The sequence below is a fragment of the Rutidosis leptorrhynchoides genome, chromosome 5 (genome assembly GCF_046630445.1).
Source record: "Rutidosis leptorrhynchoides isolate AG116_Rl617_1_P2 chromosome 5, CSIRO_AGI_Rlap_v1, whole genome shotgun sequence".
In the NCBI taxonomy this organism is placed as follows: Eukaryota; Viridiplantae; Streptophyta; class Magnoliopsida; order Asterales; family Asteraceae; genus Rutidosis; species Rutidosis leptorrhynchoides.
In genome coordinates, this window is record NC_092337.1 from 35752493 (window position 1) to 35768072 (window position 15580).

The window sequence follows — 15580 nt, forward strand, 5'->3', positions numbered from 1 at the left end:
ACGCCGTCCAAGAGGCCTGACGGGCCAGCAGCTGTATTTTTCTCAAATTAAAAGGGGTACTTTGATCTTTTCACTTAGGGTCGGTTTGGGACCATCAAAACTGATCTAGAACTCATTTGGAGTTCATTCTCACCCACACAAAACACTCCCATTCATTTTAGAGAGAGAGATAGAGTGTTAGTGAGAGAAAGCTCACTTTGGGGAAGAAGAAGAAGGAATCTTGAACGAGCCCGAGTTTTAAAGTTGTTCATCTCGTTAACGGCTACGTTTTGGTAGTGTTGGTAAGTTCTAACTCCGATTTTTCATTATTTAATTTTGATATTCAAATTAGGGTTTAAGCTTGATTTTATTAGAAACCCTTTAATGGTTGTGAAATGGGTTTGTTGTGGTTAGTAGATGGGTTTTAACCCGTTATTGGTGGGTTAGAGTTTGATGACGATTTTGGTCATGGTTTTGGGTGTAAATCGCTAGTTTATAAATGTGTTAGTGTATAGATGTTCATAAGAACATGTTAGTTGGTCAAAAATGGGTATTGACTTTGAATTGTGTCAAATTATGTTATGGGTCAAGATTGGAGGAATCAAGTATATAAGTGGTTGATTCAAGTATCAAATGATGATTTGTTAAGTTAATCATTAGCCGTTAGTGATTTTGGGCGTTTGTGGGGACTTATGTCATAATGGGTGAATTGAATTGGGTCAAATTTAGTAATGACACTAATTTGGATTAAATGGATGTTAAACGCTTTTGTTAGTGTTAAATGACGTTTTTGAATGGGTCGGAATTACCACCCGTAGTGGTAATTAATGAAGTCCCCTTTAGGTGTCTAAATGGACGGTTTGTGGAGGTCGGTATAAACACTTGGTTAAGGGTGTTTGAGCCGAATTCTCTTGTAGAGAATGTATGTTGATTGTGCGTATATCTATATGCATATTATAGGTAAAAGCTTGCTCGGTTGCGTTTGGAGGCGATTTACATACATGATTTGTGCGGGCGTTTCTAGGTGAGTGGAATAATTATGCGTATGTGTATATGGCGTATTTATTTGTGAATGTTATGGTATGAACCACGTGCCAGTAGTACCATAACATGTATGTGACGAGTATTATGATGTGAACCACGTGCCGGTAGCATCAAGTGTGAACCACGTGCCGGTAGCACTATAAAATTTGGATGTGAACCACGTGCCGGTAGCACTATAAAATGAGGCGTGAACCACGTACCGGTAGCGCCAAAGTGTGAACCACGAGCCGGTAGCACTATAAAAGAGTGAGACTCAAATGCGTATGGTGTGAACCACGTGCCGGTAGCACCTTATGTAGTGACCTGAAATTTTCCATGTTTATATATATTAATTGAGATTGATATTTACATGACTAAATGTTTCCAACGTGTTAAGCAATCAAACTTGTTAAGACTTGATTAAATGAAATAAGTTTCATATAGACAATTGATCACCCAAGTTGACCGGCAATTCATGAACGTTACAAAATTGTAAAAACTACATGTTGTGGTATATATAGACATATATATATGGTTGACATAAGATTATGATGAGTAAGTATCTCACTAAGTATATTAACAATGTGTGATATACATAAGAAATGAGATTACTAAGTTAAGAAACTCGAAATGATATATATAACGATTATCGTTATGATAACGTCTACTAAATACATATGTATCATATTAAGATATTGATACACTATATTTAACATGATAAAATGATATTTAAATATATCATTAAGTGTGTTAACAATGAACTACATATGTAAAAACAAGACTACTAACTCAAGAATTACGAAACGAGACTTATATGTAACGATTATCGTTGTAACGATATTTTAATGTATATATCATATTAAGAGATATTCATACATCATAATATCATGATAATATAATAATTTAACATCTCATTTGATATAATAAACATTGGGTTAACAACATTAATTGAGATCGTTAACTTAAAGGTTTCAAAACAACACTTACATGTAACGACTAACGAAGACTTAACGACTACATTAGAATGTATATACATGTTGTGTTTTGATATGTATTCTTACACTTTTGAAAGACTTCAAGACACATATCAAAGTACTTCTACTTAACAAAAATGCTTACAATTACATCCTCGTTCAGTTTCATCAACAATTCTACTCGTATGCACCCGTATTCGTACTCGTACAATACACAGCTTTTAGATGTATGTACTATTGGTATATACACTCCAATGATCAGCTCTTAGCAGCCCATGTGAGTCACCTAACACATGTGGGAACCATCATTTGACAACTAGCATGAAATATCTCATAAAATTACAAAAAATATTAGTAATCATTCATGACTTATTTACATGAAAACAAAATTACATATCCTTTATATCTAATCCATATACCAACGACCAAAAACACCTACAAACACTTTCATTCTTCAATTTTCTTCATCTAATTGATCTCTCTCAAGTTCCATCTTCAAGTTCTAAGTGTTCTTCATAAATTCCATAAGTATAGTTTCATAAAAATCAAGAATACTTCCAAGTTTGCAAGTCTACTTCCAAGCTTTCTAATCCATTCCAAGTAATCATCTAAGATCAAGGAACCTTTGTTATTTATAGTAGGTTATCTTTCTAATTCAAGGTAATATTCATATTTAAACTTTGATTCAATTTCTACAACTATAACAATCTTATTTCGAGTGAAAATCTTACTTGAACTGTTTTCGTGTCATGATTCTGTTTCAAGAACTTTCAAGCCATCCAAGGATCCTTTGAAGCTAGATCCATTTTTCTTAATTCCAGTAGTTTTATCCAGAAAACTTGAGGTAGTAATGATGTTCATAACATCATTCGATTCATACATGTAAAGCTATCTTATTCGAAGGTTTAAACTTGTAATCACTAGAACATAGTTTAGTTAATTCTAAACTTGTTCGCAAACAAAAGTTAATCCTTCTAACTTGACTTTTAAAAGCAACTAAAAAAATGTTCTATATCTATATGATATGCTAACTTAATGATTTAAAACCTGGAAATACGATGAACACCATAAAATCGGATATACGCCGTCGTAGTGAAACCGTGGGCAGTTTTGGTTTGGATAATTAAAAACTATGATAAACTTTGATTTAAAAGTTGTTCTTCTGGGAAAATTATTTTTCATATGAACATGAAACTATATCCAAAAATCTTGGTTAAACTCAAAGTGAAAGTATGTTTTTCAAAATGGTCATCAAGATGTCGTTCTTTCGACGGAAATGACTACCTCTTTAGTAATTTACATGTAACTTAAATTTTAGACTATAAACCTATACTTTTTCTGTTTGGATTCTTAAATTATAGTTCAATATGAAACCATAGCAATTTGATTCACTCAAAACGGATTTAAAATGAAGAAGTTATGGGTAAAACAAGATTGGATATTTTTGATCTTTTTAGCTACGGGAAATGTTTAACAAATCTATACAAATCATATCCTAGCTAACTTATATTGTATTATACATGTATTCTAATATATTATGTAATCTTGGGATACCATAGACACGTATGCAAATGTTTTGACATATCATATCGACCCATGTATATATATTATTTGGAACAACCATAGACACTCTATATGCAGTAATGTTGGAGTTAGCTATACAAGGTTGAGGTTGATTCCAAAAATATATATACTTTGAGTTGTGATCTAGCCTGAGACGTGTATACACTGGGTCGTAGATTGATTCAAGATAATATATATCGATTTATTTCTGTACATCTAACTGTGGACAACTATTTGTAGGTTACTAACGAGGACAGCTGACTTAAAACACTCAAATCTTTAAAACATAATAAAAATGGTTGTAATTATATTTTGACCATACTTTGATATATATGTACATATTTGTATAGGTTCGTGAATCGATCCGTGGCCAAGTTTTATTTCCGAGGAAGGAAATATCTGTGAAAGTGAGTTATAGTCCCACTTTTAAAATCTAATATTTTTGGGATGAGAATACATGCAGGTTTTATAAATGATTTACAAAATAGACACAAGTACGTGAAACTACATTCTACGGTTGAATTATCGAAATCGAATATGCCCCTTTTTATTAAGTCTGGTAATCTAAGAATTAGGGAACATACACCCTAATTGACGCGAATCCTAAAGATAGATCTATTGGGCCTAACAAACCCCATCCAAAGTACCGGATGCTTTAGTACTTCGAAATTTATATCATATCCGAAGGGTGTCCCAGAATGATGGGGATATTCTTATATATGCATCTTGTTAATGTCGGTTACCAGGTGTTCACCATATGAATTATTTTTATCTCTATGTATGGGATGTGTATTGAAATATGAAATCTTGTGGTCTATTGTTACGATTTGATATATATAGGTTAAACCTATAACTCACCAATATTTTTGTTGACGTTTAAAGCATGTTTATTCTCAGGTGAATACTAAGAGCTTTCGCTGTTGCATACTAAAATAAGGACAAGATTTGGAGTCCATGTTTGTATGATATTGTGTAAAAACTGCATTCAAGAAACATATGTCGATGTAATATATTTCTATTGTAAACCATTATGTAATGGTCGTGTGTAAACAGTATATTTTAGATTATCATTATTTGATAATCTACGTAATATTTTTAAAACTTTTATTGATAAAATAAAGGTTATGGTTGTTTTAAAAATGAATGCAGTCTTTGAAAGACGTCTCATATAGAGGTCAAAACCTCGCAACGAAATTAATTAATATGGAACGTTTATAATCAATATGAACGGGACATTTCAGTTGGTATCTGAGCGTTGGTCTTAGAGAACCAGAAAATTTGCATTAGTGTGTCTTATCGAGTTTGTTAGGATGCATTAGTGAGTCTGGACTTCGACCGTGTTTTCTTTAAAAATGATTGCTTAACATTTTTGTTGGAAACTATATATTATTAACATGTAAATATTATGTGATATATTAATCTCTTAACATGTTTGATATTGTGTGATAGATGTGTACCCTGTAGCACAAATCCCATTGACTCACCTAATAATAACGAAGAGTCGAATATATATTGGCAAGATTCACAAGTTCCCGAAGAACCGAAAGAAGAGGAAACGGAACCGGAAGAAGAGGAACCGGAAGAAGAAGAGGTTCCGGAGGGGGGAATAGTAGGAACCACAGAAAACCGGTCAAATAAAAGAAAATCCTCAACCAATGGACCAAAGTTAATAATGGTCAATGGTGTTTCCGCTAAGGAAGCAAAATATTGGGAAAATTACCAATTTTCCGATGAATCGGATCCTGATTAAGATTCCGATGATGTTATAGAAATTACTCCGACCCAATTTAATGAGGCAAAAGAAAATAATAAGGGAAAAGGCATCAAAATAGAGAAATCTGATTCTGACCCCGATGAACTTTATATGTACCGTCAACACCCGTATTTTCAATATCGTGACAATAACCCGGGAACCTCTAAACCACCAGGTTTTTATAAACCAATGTGGAAAATGACGACTTGTATTAGAGGAACATCATATATCCCTAGAAGATTAGGAAAAAGAACCAAGTCCGAAGAAGAAGAAACCAGTGATTCAGATTAGAGGGGTGTGAGCATGTTGTGTAATAAATGTATTGTAGTGTGCTTGTACTTTTACGTTCTATGTAAAAATTGATTGTATTGTTTGTGATTACGAATCTAATCCTTGTCTATTTTACAGTATAAAAACAAAATGGACGTTAAGGGTAGACAACCGAATATTTTAGAAGACCTACCAGAGGATATGATTGAGGAAATCTTGTCTAGAGTCGGTCAGAATTCATCAGCACATTTAGTTATGACGAAATTAACTTGTCAAACATTTGAAAGACTTTCTAGAAATGCCTTAGTTTATAAAAGGCTTTCCTTTGATAGGTGGGGTATATCACATTGGGGAGACTTTAAGTTACACCGTATTTTCTTTAAAGCGTTAAATGCGGGGAACCCAAATGCAATTTTACGCTACGGGTTAAGAACCTATTTTGACTCAACATATCCCAACATAGGATTTCGTGAATTAGAAAGAGCTTCTAATATGCAACATAAAGAAACATGTTATGCTTACGGGTTAGTGATGTTCGCTTCTTACCAAAGTGAGAAAAAGAACATCGGATTGCAGCTTTTAAATAAAACTTTCCCACAAGTGACGGATTCAGTAGTTGGGGTGAGAAACAAGGTTTTTAGATTATTACGGGGCTGCTAGATATTACGAAACCCTCGTCCTTTTGACGACATTACAACATGCTGCCTAGCTAATGGTCATAACGGTTATTTTCCACAAGACCAAGGATGGGAAGTCGTCTTAGTAAAACCAGAATGCATGACTTGTTTCTGGACTTATGAATTACGTGTCTTTATTTCCTTTGCTGAACAACTTGCGTATTAACTAGATTTATCTTCAAAACTGTTTTGTATCATAGTGTACTATATTTCATGTTATATGTAATATAGCGAAGTTGTAAGTTTGAAGAATATTTGTATGTGATATATTATTATAATCAGTTTTTCATATGGAATTGTAGTAGTTGAATTGTATATTAGCTACTAAGTATGAACTTAACGGGTAGGTAGTACCCGAATTTAAACTTATAAAACGCTAATATGAAGAAAAAGCTTTTATAAATGAGTTCATATTATGCTACAAGATACTATTGACTACTCTTAATATTTTGTATGATTAAATTGTTTCATTTGACTATTTTGAAGGAAATGGCACTGACTACTCGACACACCTTGAATATGAGCGAAGAAGAATTTCGTGCCTTTCTTGCTTCAAACATAGCCGCAGTACAGGCCGCGCTACATACCAACAATAACTCGGAATCTAGCAATACAGCTAACGGCGCAAGAAATCGTGTAGGATGCTCCTACAAGGAATTCACTGCCTGCAAACCTTCAGAATTTGATGGGACCGAAGGACCAATCGGATTGAAACGGTGGACCGAGAAAGTTGAATCAGTGTTTGCCATAAGTAAGTGTGCTGAATGAGACAAAGTGAAGTACGCTACGCATACCTTCACAGGTATTGCGTTAACTTGGTGGAATACCTATCTAGAGCAAGTGGGACAAGATGCTGCTTACGCGCTACCGTGGTCAGCATTCAAGCACTTGATGAACGAGAAGTACCGTCCCAGAACCGAGGTCAATAATCTCAAGTCAGAACTTAGAGGGTTATGAACACAGGGATTCGATATTACTTCGTACGAAAGACGATTCACAGAATTGTGCCTATTGTGTCCGAGAGCGTTCGAAGATGAGGAAGAGAAGATCGACGCATTTGTGAAAGGGTTACCGGAGAGAATACAAGAAGATATAAGTTTACACAAGCCTGCCTCCATACAAAAGGCATGTAGAATGACTCACAAACTAGTGAACCAGATTGAGGGAAGAATTAAAGAACAGGCGGCCGAAGAGGCCAACGTGAAGTTAATCAAAAGAAAGTGGGAGGAAAACGGTGATAAGAGTCACTAAAACAACAACAACTATCCCAACAATCGTAACATCAATCGCAACTACAACAAACGGCACAACAACAACAACAACTACAACAATCATCCCAACAACAATAACAACAACAACAACAACAACAACAACAACAACAATCAGAAGCAGCTATGCCAAAGGTGTGAAAAGTATCACTTGGGGTTCTGCACCAAATTTTGCAACAAGTGTAAAAGAAATGGTCATAGCGCGGCGAAGTGTGAGGTCTACGGACCAGGGGTCAACAGAACGAAAGGAACAAATGGTTTCGGAACGAGTAATGGCAGAGCAAGTAGTGTCGGAGCAAGTTATGCCAATGTAGTTTGTTATAAATGTGGAAAACCGGGCCACATTATTAGAAATTGCCCGAACCAGGAGAACACAAATGGACAAGGCCGCGGAAGAGTTTTCAATATTAATGCGGCAGAGGCACAGGAAGACCCGGAGCTTGTTACGGGTATGTTTCTTATTGACAATAAATCTGCTTACGTTTTATTTGATTCGGGTGCGGATAGAAGCTATATGAGTAGAGATTTTTGTGCTAAATTAAGTTGTCCATTGACGCCATTGGATAGTAAATTTTTACTCGAGTTAGCAAACGGTAAATTAATTTCAGCAGATTATATATGCCGGAATTGAGAAATTAAACTGGGTAGCGAAATATTTAAGATTGATTTGATACCAGTAGAGTTAGGGAGTTTTGATGTAATAGTTGGCATGGACTGGCTGAAGGAGATGAAAGCAGAGATCGTATGTTACAAAAATGCAATTCGCATTGTACGAGAAGAAGGAGAACCCTTAATGGTGTACGGAGAAAAGGGCAACACGAAGCTACATCTTATTAGTAATTTGAAGGCACAAAAACTAATAAGAAAAGGTTGCTATGCTGTTCTAGCACACGTCGAGAAAGTACAAACTGAAGAAAAGAGCATCAATGATGTTCCCGTCACAAAAGAATTTCCCGATGTATTTCCGAAAGAATTACCGGGACTACCTCTACATCGATCTGTTGAATTTCAAATAGATCTTGTACCAGGAGCTGCACCAATAGCTCGTGCTCCTTACAGACTCGCACCCAGCGAGATGAAAGAACTGCAAAACCAACTGCAAGAACTATTAGAACGTGGTTTCATTCGACCAAGCACATCACCATGGGGAGCTCCTGTTTTGTTTGTCAAGAAGAAGGATGGTACATTTAGGTTGCGTATTGACTACAGAGAGTTGAATAAACTTACCATTAAAAACCGTTATCCACTGCCGAGAATTGACGACTTATTTGATCAACTACAAGGCTCGTCTGTTTATTCGAAAATCGATTTACGTTCTGGATATCATCAAATGCGAGTAAAGGAGGATGATATTCCAAAAACTGCTTTTAGGACGCGTTATGGTCATTACGAGTTTATGGTTATGCCGTTTGGATTGACTAACGCACCAGCTGTGTTCATGGACCTTATGAACCGAGTGTGTGGGCCATATCTTGACAAGTTTGTCATTGTTTTCATCGATGACATACTTATTTACTCAAAGAATGATCAAGAGCACGAAGAACATTTAAGAAAAGTGCTAGAAGTATTGAGGAAAGAAAAACTGTACGCTAAGTTTTCAAAGTGTGCATTTTGGTTGGAAGAAGTTCAATTCCTCGGTCACATAGTGAACAAAGAAGTTATCCAGGTGGACCCGGCAAAGATCGAAACCGTTAAAAAGTGGGAAACCCCAAAAACTCCGAAGCATATACGTCAATTTATAGGATTGGCTGGTTACTACAGAAGATTCATCCAAGATTTCTCCAAAATAGCAAAACCCTTGACTGCATTAACGCATAAAGGGAAGAAATTTGAATGGAAGGATGAACAAGAGAAGGCGTTTCAGTTATTGAAGAAAAAGCTAACTACGGCACCTATATTGTCATTGCCTGAAGGGAATGATGATTTTGTGATTTATTGTGACGCATCAAAGCAAGGTCTCTGTTGTGTATTAATGCAACGAACGAAGGTGATTGCTTATGCGTCTAGACAATTGAAGATTCACGAGCAAAATTATACAACTCATGATTTGAAATTGGGTGCTGTTGTTTTTGCATTAAAGACTTGGAGGCATTATTTATATGGGGTCAAAAGTATTATATATACCGACCACAAAAGTCTCCAACATATATTTAATCAGAAGCAACTGAATATGAGACAACGCAGGTGGATTGAACTGTTGAATGATTATGATTTTGAGATTCGATGCCACCAGGAGAAGGCGAATGTGGTAGCCGACGCTTTGAGTAGAAAGGACAGAGAACCTATACGGGTAAAAGCTATAAATATAATTATTCGTACTAACCTTACTACTCAAATAAAGGAGGCGCAACATGGGGTTGTAAAAGAAGGAAAGTTAAAGAATGAGATACCCAAAGGATCAGAGAAACATCTTAATATTCGGGAAGACGGAACCCGATATAGGGCTGATAGAATTTGGGTACCAAGGTTTGGAGATGTGAGAGAAATGGTACTTAAAGAAGCACATAAAACCAGATATTCAATACATCCCGGAGCGGGGAAGATGTATAAAGATCTCAAGAAACACTTTTGGTGGCTGGGTATGAAATCCGATATTGCTAAATATGTAGGAGAATGTTTGACATGTTCTAAGGTCAAAGCTGAACATCAGAAACCATCAGGTCTACTACAACAACCTGAAATCCCGGAATGGAAATGGGAAAACATTACCATGGATTTCATTACTAAATTGCCAATGACTGCAAGTGGTTATGATACTATTTGGGTAATAGTTGATCGTCTCACCAAGTCAGCATACTTCCTGCCAATGAGAGAAGATGACAAAATGGAGAAGTAGGAGCGATTGTATTTGAAGGAGGTTGTCTCCAGACATGGAATACCCTTCTCTATTATCTCTGATAGGGATGGTAGATTTATTTCAAGATTCTGGCAGACATTACAGCAAGCATTAGGAACTCGTCTAGACGTGAGTACTGCCTATCATCCACAAACTGATGGGTAGAGTGAAAGGACGATACAAACGCTTGAAGACATGCTACGAACATGTGTTATTGATTTCGGAAACAGTTGGGATCGACACCTACCGTTAGCAGAATTTTCCTACAACAACAGTTATCATTCTAGTATTGAGATGGCGCCGTTTGAGGCACTTTATGGTAGAAAGTGCAGGTCTCCGATTTGTTGGAATGAAGTGGGGGATAGACAGATTACGGGTCCGAAGATAATACAAGAAACTACCGAGAAAATCATCCAAATTCAACAATGATTGAAAACCGCCCAGAGTCAACAAAAGAGCTACGCGGACAGTAAAAGAAAAGATATAGAGTTTGAAATTGGAGAAATGGTCATGCTTAAGGTTTCACCTTGGAAAGGCGTTGTTCGATTTGGTAAACGGGGGAAACTAAATCCAAGGTACATTGGACCATTCAAGATTATAGATCGTGTCGGACCAGTAGCTTACCAACTGGAGCTACCTCAACAACTCGCGGCTGTACATAACACTTTCCACGTCTCGAATTTGAAGAAATGTTTTGCTAAAGAAGATCTCACTATTTCGTTGGACGAAATCCAAATCAATGAAAAACTTCAATTCATTGAAGAACCCGTCGAAATAATGGATCGTGAGGTTAAGAGACTTAAGCAAAACAAGATACCGATTGTTAAGGTTCGATGGGTGCTCTTAGAGGACCCGAGTTCACCTGGGAGCGTGAAGATTAGATGAAGAAGAAATACCCGCATCTATTTCCAGAAGATTCATCAACACCTTCAACAGCTTAAAATTTCGGGACGAAATTTATTTAACGGGTAGGTACTGTAGTGACCCGAAATTTTCCATGTTTATATATATTAATTGAGATTGATATTTACATGACTAAATGTTTTCAACGTGTTAAGCAATCAAACTTGTTAAGGCTTGATTAAATGAAATAAGTTTCATATAGAGACTTGATCACCCAAGTTGACCGGCGATTCACGAACGTTACAAAATTGTAAAAACTACATGTTGTGGTATATATAGACATATATATATATGGTTGACATAAGATTATGATGAGTAAGTATCTCACTAAGTATATTAACAATGTGTGATATACATAAGAAATGAGATTACTAAGTTAAGAAACTCGAAATGATATATATAACGATTATCGTTATGATAACATCTACTAAATACATATGTATCATATTAAGATATTGATACACTATATTTAACATGATAAAATGATATTTAAATATATCATTAAGTGTGTTAACAATGAACTACATATGTAAAAACAAGACTACTAACTCAAGAATTACGAAACGAGACTTATATGTAACGATATTTTAATGTATATATCATATTAAGAGATATTCATACATCATAATATCATGATAATATAATAATTTAACATCTCATTTGATATAATAAACATTGGGTTAACAATATTAATTGAGATCGTTAACTTAAAGGTTTCAAAACAACACTTACATGTAACGACTAACGAAGACTTAACGACTCCATTAGAATGTATATACATGTTATGTTTTGATATGTATTCTTACACTTTTGAAAGACTTCAAGACACATATCAAAGTACTTCTACTTAACAAAACTGCTAACAATTACATCCTCGTTCAGTTTCATCAACAATTCTATTCTTATGCACCCGTATTCGTACTCGTACAATACACAGCTTTTAGATGTATGTACTATTGGTATATACACTCCAATGATCAGCTCTTAGCAGCCCATGTGAGTCATCTAATACATGTGGGAACCATCATTTGGCAACTAGCATGAAATATATCATAAAATTACAAAAAATATTAGTAATCATTCTTGACTTATTTACATGAAAACAAAATTACATATCCTTTATATCTAATCCATATACCAACGACTAAAAACACCTACAAACACTTTCACTCTTCAATTTTCTTTATCTAATTGATCTCTCTCAAGTTCCATCTTCAAGTTCTAAGTGTTCTTCATAAATTTCATAAGTATAGTTTCATAAAAATCAAGAATACTTCCAAGTTTGCAAGTCTACTTCCAAGCTTTCTAATCCATTTCAAGTAATCATCTATAGTAGGTTATCTTTCTAATTCAAGGTAATATTCATATTCAAACTTTGATTCAATTTCTACAACTATAACAATCTTATTTCGAGTGAAAATCTTACTTGAACTGTTTTCGCGTCATGATTCTGTTTCAAGAACTTTCAAGCCATCCAAGGATCCTTTGAAGCTAGATCCATTTTTCTCAATTCCAGAAGTTTTATCCAGAAAACTTGAGGCAGTAATGATGTTCATAACATCATTCGATTCATACATATAAAGCTATCTTATTCGAAGGTTTAAACTTGTAATCACTAGAACATAGTTTAGTTAATTCTAAACTTGTTCGTAAACAAAAGTTAATCCTTCTAACTTGACTTTTAAAATCAACTAAACACATATTCTATATCTATATGATATGATAACTTAATGATTTAAAACCTGAAAACACGATGAACGCCATAAAATCGGATATACGCCGTCGTAGTGAAACCGGGGGCTGTTTTGGTTTGGATAATTAAAAACAATGATAAACTTTGATTTAAAAGTTGTTCTTCTATGAAAATGATTTTTCATATGAACATGAAACTATATCCAAAAATCTTGGTTAAACTCAAAGTGAAAGTATGTTTTTCAAAATGGTCATCAAGATGTCGTTCTTTCGACGGAAATGACTACCTCTTTAGTAATTGACATGTAACTTAAATTTCTGACTATAAACCTATATTTTTTCTGTTTGGATTCTTAAATTAGAGTTCAATATGAAACCATAGCAATTTGATTCACTCAAAACGGATTTAAAATGAAGAAGTTATGGGTAAAACAAGATTGGATATTTTTGATCTTTTTAGCTACGGGAAATGTTTAACAAATCTATACAAATCATATCCTAGCTAACTTATATTGTATTATACATGTATTCTAATATATTATGTAATCTTGGGATACCATAGACACGTATACAAATGTTTTGACATATCATATCGACCCATGTATATATATTATTTGGAACAACCATAGACACTCTATATGCAGTAATGTTGGAGTTAGCTATATAGGGTTGAGGTTGACTCCAAAAATATATATACTTTGAGTTGTGATCTAGCCTGAGACGTGTATACACTGGGTCGTGGATTGATTCAAGATAATATATATCGATTTATTTATGTACATCTAACTGTGGACAACTAGTTGTAGGTTACTAACGAGGACAGCTGACTTAAAACACTCAAATCTTTAAAACATAATAAAAATGGTTGTAATTATATTTTGATCATACTTTGATATATATGTACATATTTGTATAGGTTCGTGAATCGATCCGTGGTCAAGTCTTATTTCCGAGGAAGGAAATATCTGTGAAAGTGAGTTATAGTCTCACTTTTAAAATCTAATATTTTTGGGATGAGAATACATGCAGGTTTTATAAATGATTTAAAAAATAGACACAAGTACATGAAACTACATTCTATGGTTGAATTATCAAAATCGAATATGCCCCTTTTTATTAAGTCTGGTAATCTAAGAATTAGGGAACAGACACCCTAATTGACGCGAATCCTAAAGATAGATCTATTGGGCCTAACAAACCCCATCCAAAGTACCGGATGCTTTAGTACTTTGTAATTTATATCATATCCGAAGGGTGTCCCGGAATGATGGGGATATTCTTATATATGCATCTTGTTAATGTCGGTTACCAGGTGTTCACCATATGAATGATTTTTATCTCTATGTATGGGATGTGTATTGAAATATGAAATCTTGTGGTCTATTGTTACGATTTAAAATATATATATATAGGTTAAACCTATAACTCACCAACATTTTTGTTGACGTTTAAAGCATGTTTATTCTCAGGTGAATACTAAGAGCTTCCGCTGTTGCATACTAAAATAAGGACAAGATTTGGAGTCCATGTTTGTATGATATTGTGTAAAAACTGCATTCAAGAAACATATGTCGATGTAATATATTTATATTGTAAACTATTATGTAATGGTCGTGTGTAAACAGTATATTTTAGATTATCATTATTTGATAATCTATGTAATGTTTTTAAAACCTTTATTGATAAAATAAAGGTTATGGTTGTTTTAAAAATGAATGCAGTCTTTGAAAAACGTCTCATATAGAGGTCAAAACCTCGCAACGAAATCAATTAATATGGAACGTTTATAATCAATATGAACGGGACATTTCACCATAGCATTATGGTTAACCATATTATGTTGTTGGATGTTGTTTAGCATGCTATATATATATATATATATATATATATATATATATATATATATATATATATATATATATATATATATATATATATATATATATTGTGTTGAGTATATGCTAATGTGGTGTTGTGGTTGCGTACGAGTTGTTAGCATTATGTGTATGACGGCATGCTATTTTGAGTTATATTTTCATATGAGGTATTTGGTGGGTGCGGTTGTAAATAGATGGGTTATATATGTGTATGTATAATTGTTGCACTTACTAAACATTGCTTACCCCTCTCGTTGTTTACCTTTTTACAGGTATTGTGTTATGAAGCTAGCTAGTTGATAGGCTAGATGCGTAGGAGCACTTGGGCTCGATGGGGTAGCTTTTGGAGATATGGACGCGGATTGGGGATTTGGTAGTTCCCGGGATTATGCTCTTGGTATTGGGCTGGGTTATCGAGTCATAATCCGTAGTTCGTGGTGTAAACACTTTTATTTAACGTTTTATTGATGTAAAACTTGAGTTGGTTGTTATAAAACGTTTGGTTGTGGATTTGAAGTGTTAAAGCTTGTTTTGGGAAGAAACGTGCAGGTCAGGTCTGCTGGACGCCGTCCCAGTCTTCTGGACGCCGTCCAGTATAACGTGGGTAGTGGTTTTTCTGTCTCAGAACATTTTAGTTCAATTGGACGCCGTCCCAATTTCTGGACGCCGTCCAGGTCTTCTTTACTGGACGCCGTCCAGATAACTGGACGCCGTCCAGATGTACTATATCAGGAAAAAAAAATTAAGACGTGTTTTTGGTAAAAC